The sequence below is a fragment of the Perca flavescens genome, chromosome 16 (genome assembly GCF_004354835.1).
Source record: "Perca flavescens isolate YP-PL-M2 chromosome 16, PFLA_1.0, whole genome shotgun sequence".
In the NCBI taxonomy this organism is placed as follows: domain Eukaryota; kingdom Metazoa; phylum Chordata; class Actinopteri; order Perciformes; family Percidae; genus Perca; species Perca flavescens.
Window position 1 is genome coordinate 18832288 of NC_041346.1, and position 9121 is coordinate 18841408.

Here is a 9121-nt window from a genome sequence, read left to right on the forward strand (position 1 = left end):
AAACAAACAAAGTGGCTTGGACTGAACCACACAACACTATTCCAGCCACTGTTCCACGCCCACGAGAAACAGAGCTACATCATGATGAAATGTGAATAACATCGGAGATATTACCTTGCCAACTTGGTATAATATTTGTATTTGTTTGGGTGTTGAGTTCAACAATCAACAATCTTTCTCCAGAATTGCTGACTCCACCTTTAAGTAATAAATCAGTTACTTAGAAACATCTGCGTCCAATATAAAGCTACATTACTGCAAAGAATAACAGTTATAGTGAGCCAAACAATATAACTTACCAGAATCCTTTGTAAATGTAGGTCTGAATCTGTTTTGCATATGCACACAAATATGTTTGAGTTAGTAGTATTCACATAATTTAGAGTGATAGGGAAATAGCTAATTATGCTAACGTTAACCTAACCAATGTTTAGGTTAATGCTGGCAAAACATTTTCTAATTGTCAGGGTATTTGTAAGTCTACATCCTTATTAAACAGCATTTTGATCAAGTGAAGTCACCTGAAACATTTTTAACTAGCTAGTAGTATTCATGTAGTTAGTTTAGAGTGAGAGAGAAATATCACATTAAGCTGACACTGACCCAAATGACATTATTTGGTCATTTAGGCTACTGTCACGTTGGCATGACATTTTCTACTTTGAGGTATATGTAAGTTTACATCATTATTAAACATTTGATTAAGTGTCAGATCAGTTATGTCGAATATACCTCTTTCACCTCTCATCCGATTAAATGGGTAATATGCTAGCAAGCTAATATTTTGTCAGTTGGTTCATATACATCTGGCAGTGACTTGGTGTGAATAATTAGTAACAACTTATCTCTATGTGGGAACTAGTTTGTGTGGTGTAACCCTTTTTAAAGATAGTGATATAAAGTAAATATAAATATGCACTTATTAAACACCAACATTATAAGTAGGCTAATTTGCAGCTATAGTGCAACCACCTCCAGTACTAGAAGCAATTTTTACAAACTGACAACAAATTGAGAGATATCACAGTACAACACACAAACAGCCTTAGTGTTACCTTATTTTTAAATAATCTATATTTCCCGCAGCAGTATGATGAAACATTTATGTTTATGATGTTGCTTTCATATTATAAATAAATTACAGCAGAACAGTGGTGTGTATTTGTTCACAAATCTCTGCACTGTCTGACAAACTGTGATTGTGTGTGTGTGTGTGTGTGTGTGTGTGTATCATCAGAGAGGCAGAGGCTGTAGAGAAAAGGAAAATATTGTTTGTGTTTTTATTTTGTTTATATCTTCCTGCCTTTTATGGCCTACGCTGAAGCTTTGCGAGTGCCAGAGAGGGTAAAAGAGAGGGAGAGAAAGAGTATTCTCAATTTCCTTCTAAAAAGAAAATTCATTTGCAGTTGCTAATGTAATGTCACCGTTGTGTTTACTGAGCGTGGATGATGTATAGGGGATGTTGCATTGAGTGAGACTGCTTAATGATGCATAGAATTAAGTCTGTGGCTTTCAGCTGAGCTCCCCTCTCTCTCTCATACTCTCCCTCTTCCTCCCTCCCCTACTCTCTCTCACTCTAACTCAGACTCCCCATTCCCTTCCTCTTTCCTTTTCTCCCTTTTACCTCTCTCTTCATTTAATCCCCACCCTCCTCCTCCTCACCACCACCACACCAACCGCTCTCTTTCTCTCTCAGAGGCAGGCTGTCTTGGACTGTTGGCCACACGTTGCTCTGTGCTCTGTTGCCTAACTCCATCAATCACTAGGAAGGGGGAGAGAAGAGAGTGTGGAGGGAGATAATGGGAGGGGGGGGTGGTATGGTAAGATATGGTTGGGGAAAAATGAGCGGGATGAAAACACACATTGGGTATAGACACCGTACAGTTTTAAAAACCTGGAGGGAAGAGAGCAAACGATTGGGAAGAACACCTCTTACATTTAATGATCCGCTGTCCAAATAATTGCCTGAATACTGTTCAAATATATGGATAGAATTGGGTTATTACTGGCTCTAACTATGATTGTAAGTGTGTTGGGACCGGGGACGATGATGATAATGATGATGATTATAATGATGTGATTTTAGTGCTTATGCTAACGGTTATTACCTGAGCGAGATGACTACCTGAGTGGGATGAAAGCTGAGTGGGAGGATTGAGTTGCAAGAGATAGTATAAAGATGATTTTTTTTTGGTTAAAAGGGAAATGTATTCCTTAATTCATATATCCAGAAGTGATGTGACTGAAATACACTTGTTTGTTTTTGTTCTCATGATATCTACGTCCACTTACTGCTTAAAATGATTTGTCTGCTTTAAGAAAAGCAATGTTGATTCTTGGAAAAAGCTTTGCTTGATTCTATGTTCACTCTTCTGTTAAATAAGCATTAGAAACCAAACAGCCTGTTATGAAGATCCCACAGAGTTGACTGACAGTTACAGCAGGACTGAGAGTATTTCAGTACAGTCCGATTATAAACATTTATAAAAACAAAGCATAGTGGTCACAAAAGTCACCTGGGAAAAGAAATAAAGTTTGCATTTATTGTGTCATGATTAAATGGAAAGGTTTCATTATGGAGCATAGATGAATACATTTAAGAACATTTGTTTAATGAATATACGTTGACTAGAATGTGGACACCTGTGTCCATATATGTACTTTTAATCTTCGGTTGTTTCTCACGGTGTGGGCTGGGCCTGAACCTCATCCAACACCTCTGTGATGAATGCTCTGGTGCTCATTTGGACTGAGATGTCCAACGATCACATATATGTGTGATGTTTCCACATTTTGATTTTACCAATTGAGACTGGGATCAGACTTGTCCGCCCAGAGTTGGCCTGTTACAAAACATACAAAACCATTTCAGTTGTCGGACAGTGTTTAGTTTGTGTGTTGATTTTACAATTTCTCTCTCACATGCTTCTCCTTCATCGCTCTCTCTCTCTCTCTCACTCACTCACTCACTCACTCACTCACTCACTCACTCCATTGCTCCATTGTGATCCAGCTGTCCACCCCATTCATCATCCCGCCACTCTCCCACCGCACAGAATTATTATTTTTTTGATGTGTTACTATAGTTGAAAACAAATCCATTTTTCTGGCCATCAATTTATCATTTAGAATGGGGGGTCACACTTGAGTTGTAGGGTTGCAACCACATTTTCCCAATTTCAACTTGCACTGTGTGTGTATGTGTGTGTGTGTGTGTGTGTGTGTGTGTGTGTGTGTGTGTGTGTGTGTGTGTGTGTTGTGTGTACGCAGCTGCGTTTGTGTACATGTGAGTGTTTATCTGTGCATGTGAAATGCATCATGTTTTGATCAGATCTTTCAGCACATGTGAGATGCAGGATGAGAGTAATCAGAGGTAAATATAATAGGTGTGTGTGTGTGTGTGTGTGTGTGTGAGAGAGAGAGAGAGAGAGAGAGAGAGAGAGAGGGGTTCCCTCTTCCTCCAGTCACCCTCCTTCACCTAACGTCTGTGATAATTTATCACTTCTCCTAGCTTGGCTGACAAACTATTTGCAGGAAAATGAGTTTTTCCGCCACGGATTTGTCCTCTGGGAATAGAAAGGGGAGCTGCTGTTTTTATTCCATCACACACACACACACACACACACACACACACACACACAGTGTACGGTTGTTCACGCACACACACACACACACACACACACACACACACACACACGGATTGAGGTCTCCAGTATTTATTGGGGGGGAGGGGGAGCTGGTTAAGATAAATGAGGTAAATTAATAGAGTCACTGAGGGAAAAGATCTGCTTCCGCACCATCAGATCTGCAACTGACACACAAGAGATGAGCACATACACCCCCCCCCCCCCCCACCTCCATCCCCTCATTCACTCCCTCTATTCCTACCTCCCCACCTGCAAGACCATCTCTACCTCCCTCTCTCACTTTGCTCTCCAGTCCTCCTGATCCCTCGTTTGCCCTCCCACAGATGACAAATGTAACACTCAGACAAACAGCGATCTGGGCCATACAGCATAATGTCAGCTTAGATCAACACTGGGACAAAAGCAAATACCACAGCATCAACACTGCATTACAAGCACTGTGTGTGTGTGTGTGTGTGTGTGTGTGTGTGTGTGTGTGTGTGTGTGTGTGTGTGTGTGTGTGTGTGTGTGTCGGTATTACGACGAGCTGGCCCGGGGTCACTGGATTCCAATCTCACTTTCAACCTCATCAACCAAGCTATTGACAATGTGCTTGACGGAGAATTACACGACAGTAAAGGCCTAATTACATTGCTATTACCCTGGGCTGTCCATAATCGTCAAACACAACGCATCAGTGGGACATCACAGCAGTAAATCAGTTGTCTCTGTCTTTCTTAATGCCTGTAACCAATACAGTGTTAACATTTCTTTCCACTTTATTGTCTGTAGACAGCAGAGACAGCCAAATATACTGAAGTCAGTCACACTTACATTTTATGAGTAATAAATATAAAATTGACTGTATGAAAATATATGGTTGCGTGCCTAACTACGCTCTTCTATTCTTACACACTTCCCTATGTATAGCTTGACAATAAAAATGTCTATCAAAACAAGATAGAGAATACAACTAGCTGCTAAACTTCTTATTGTGGCAGTGCACTGGTTCCACAGTATAGTATGTGTTGTTTAGCTTCCTTTTTGCTTGTCAGATGTTTCTATGTGAAATTTCCGCTATGGGGTATATTAAATAGCCCTATAACTGGCTCTATCTGGGCAACAATACACAATTTATTTGCTTTACAAAAGTAAATGGGGTTTTTAAGTATGAGGCGATGAAGAGATTCCAGCTTCAGATGTCAAAAGCCAAAGTTAAATTGGAAAATTAAGCTTTTTTGTATGCGTTAAAGGGCCAGTTCATGCAAGTTGCAACAAGCAGCTGTGTGAGGCTGTATTTGGGCCCAGCAGTGCTTTGAGCTAATTGCTAACATCAGCATGTTAACATACCACATGTAATGGTGATCCAGTCAATAGTTTTTCACTTAATTTCACAAATGTCAACTTTGGGGATCATCAAAGTCAGCCGGGTTCATCATCTGGGTACCAGGAATGCCTGTACTGCATATAATGCCAATCTATCCAATAGTTGCTGGGATCTGGACAAAAGTGGTGGAGCAACCGACTGATCCGCCGACAGTCATTTATGGCATTGCTTGAGCTACTTTCCACATCAGAAGATTTGGTTATATTGACCCTTTTTAAATTCAGTCGATTATAAATCTATAGTCTTTCTCAAAGACACTTGTGTATAACAAAATCTTGTTCTGATGTAAAGTGGCCCTAACATGTTTTTTTTTTGTCTCTTTAGCAAGTTAATTAGAAGCTGAGAGTAACAAGAAACTAATCCACAAGAGGACACAACGTGTTCTGGTTTCCTTGCTGACATTCAGCCTGCTGACAGAGTTGTGCTTTGATATTTTCTGCATTACAGCTACATACTGCTAGGTGGATAATGAGGCTATTCTACTAGCCATTTGATTAACTCTGTGGTCTCCACTTATAAGAGGAGCACCTGAGTTCCTTTCATCTCAACACCCCTCAAAACATCACAGCCAATTGCCACCTATGTGATGCCCGTCTCTGTGGAGACCGACTCTGACTGACAGGCATGAAGACAAGGTCCACTCTGATGGACCGCTCTGATCATCAAAGTCTACTGCAATCACTAGTGTGTGTCGATGGGGGTGCATGTGTGTTTGTGGCCTGTATCGCCCACATTGAATTCATTCATACGGTTGGTCAATTCTTACACACTATTTTAGTTCAGTAACAGACAAACAGGAGCAGAAAAACTTGACTGAAGAGTTTACATCTGACCACAATTCCAAATTGCATGGGGGCTAAACACAACTAACCACAGGCCAAGCCCCTCTGTTGCTAATGGCCATTACTGCCTGTATGCCATTGTAGGCCTTACAATAGCGATCACGCTGGGATTTTGTGTGAAGCTTGCTGGCAACAGTTATTAGCCTCCCAAAAAAACTCAAAGGGGGAGCAGTCAAGAGAAGAACAAGAAGATTTGGGGTCCTGCATGGGGGAGACGTCAGCAGGAGGCACAGGGGGAAGGACAGGGTGTGAGGTCAGAGGGCAACACCAAAGCGGAAATGGGAGGCACAGGGGAAACAATGGATGGGCCTGGACTAAGACAGACAAAGCTGGAGGGAGGGTGGACAGTGCACAAAACACAGGAAGATGAGGAGAAAAAGATGAGGGGATAGAATGGAGGGGAGCCAAAACAGATGGTAAAGGCTGGTAAGAGAAAAGAGGGCGGCACTGAAAGGATGAAGGGGGGAAAAGCTGAAAAGCTATTGGTAACACATGAATCATGACAGTAACACCTAAACATGGCTAACTCCCATATGGTAACAAATAGGCAACACATAGACCACCATATATACAGATGTTAAACAAAACTCCTCATATTACTGTATCTGTATGGACTTCACTCTCTCTTAAGGGCGATGTCTTGTTAGAGCACTTGATGTCCTCAAAAAGCGCTACAGCAGGCATCATTTTTAAACAAATAAAGTCTTAAGAAATTTGAGTATGACTGGCATTCTCCTTTATACATTGCAAAAACTTGTAATTATTCTCCAGTTGAATGTCCAAATTAACCAAGAACAGAGCAGAAAATATACGTTTCAGCACTTGTGAGCTGGGGAAATCATCGTCCTAATGGGATCATCAATAGTGAGGTGTTTCTGCAGCTATTATGACCTAATTATCTGGCTCATCTCGACTCGCTGACCACAAAGAAGACGTGCGCTCGCTCGGCTAGATTTATTAAAGTTGTCATTAAGTGGGTGATTTTCCCCGGGAAGCATTCATCTTTACGGGAGCGCGCAGAGGAGCAGGAGGTGATGCAGAGTTTGATGAAAGATGAGAGAGGATGCGCTACTGGTGAAAGTAAAAATCGGACTTTTGTAAAATTCTTGAAGGGGTTTTATGCGTGCATGAACCAGTCACTGTGGGCTTCATAATTTATCTTCAACAGGTCTCACTTTAATATTCCTTTAATAGGCCTAGATGCAGTGTGTCTCAGGTTTAGGCCTATCCTCTATCAGTTTATAATGGCTTTTTATTACCATATTCCTCACGTATCTTTCAAGTTATTATTCTACTGTTTAAATTCCCTATGGTGCATTATTGTGACGTATAAAGTTTAGTAAAGTTTTTGCCATAACATCCCTGAAAAAATATATTAGACGTGTAGGCCTAGGCTACAGTTTGCCTGTAACTCGTCTTTTACAGAAGTCAACACAGGTCTACAGATTGTTAAATTCATGGTTTTATATCAAAATCGGATCGTTTACAATGTATTGTGTGCTGTAGGCTATAATAGTAACATCCAGGTAGTTTCCTTTTTAGAGTCGAGTTGAAAATATCCCCCAAACAGCCCAAATGGTCATGCATGTCTCCTTATCTCAGCACTCGGAAGTCTTCGCTCTGTCTGACCTTATCTCCTCACCTCTTGTTGCCACCTGTCGCCGCAGGTTACGCTGCTTCTATTTTTTTTTTTTTTTTTTTTTTGCGGAGACACAAACTTTGCTCGGGGTAATAATTCCGGAGATACACCCGTCAAAAAGACACACCCGAAAACAAGAAAAGAAACATATTTTTTTTCTAAATTCACCTAGGTGCCTGCAACTGTAACACCCAGGATGAACGGCGAATAACGAAGCAAACTCAGTTGTTCCTATGAAATTATAATTTGTTCCTCTGAAATTAGGCACTTTTAATAACGCCAGGCAGTTTTCACCATTTTTATCCCAGGTAAATGCAAAATGTAGGCTACAGTCTAAACAGAAAATCAGCAGCATAGCCTAGGCTACTTTATTGGGAAAATGAGTCAAGTGTCTTTGAATCGTTCACTCATATTTATATTTTTCCACAATAGATATAGCCTATATTCTTCGTTTTGAGTGACACAAGAGGCGATGCAAAAAAAAAAGTTATATTCAGAATTTATTTTCCAAGCTGCACCTTGTCTGCATCAGCAAAGCATTTTATTGAGCACTTTTTAATCTCTCAGTATGTGCTTATAAACATGTAGGCCTACAAACACTTAAAAAACCTGCCTGTTTATAGGACAAAAAGACTCATGGGCAAGTTCATATTTACAGTAGAACTGCATGTTATTTTATTAATCTGTCTATTGTCATTTTACTTTAGGATATCAGATTACGTTTTAAATCAGGAATAATAATATAGGTATACTATTTTTACACGTTTGATTTAAATTACTACAAAGCCTTAAATAGCAATAATTCTAACGAAAATGCATTTCTTTATTCCTCTACTTGCACTGTATGTATCAGTAGTGAATTGGTGGCTTTTAACATGAAAAATATTGTTTCTCAAATGACAACTATCCTAAATAAACCTAAATGATACCTGACAGCATCCTGGCAGCGCATGAAAACGGCTTGATATGAAAACACGAAGCTGCTTCTTTTCTAAATATCGGCCTTTATGCCTTATGAGAGTCCGGATTTAGGGCGTGTGTGACTCCTGCCCCTTGGCAAGGGGACCCATGTAATTAAGCGCTATTTTAATTCACAGTATCATCATGATAAGATACCAATCTGTGAGTTTTAATCCCTTGTTAAACTCTAGCTAACCTCTTTCTTCTGCCACTTCTCCGCTCCGGGCACTTGTCATTTCTCTCTGGTCACTTTACAGAGGACTGTCTCTGTTTCCATCTCAGGTTATGATTCCCTTTAGTCTCCTGACGGTTTTATTTATTTAAAAACAGTCGCTCCATTGTCCTGCAGAGGCACTGGGCTTTTTAAAGACGAGGGATGAAGGACTTCAATCAGAAGCTTGGCGAGATAACGACTGAAGTTGTATTTTGGTTCCATTTTCTTGTTGTAAACCTGTCGTGAAACTAAACAAATGTGCATAAAACTATTATTTAATTCTCGCAGATTAACCGTTACGCCAAGAGAAATAATTTACTTAAATTTGTTTCATTGTCTCTGAAAAGCTCCATATGGCTGAATAAACCTGCTTTTCCATCAGACAGGCGACACGGTACCACGGATGGCTGTCATTAGAGGTGTTGTGTTTGTTTTACAGGCTCGTGAGAAACA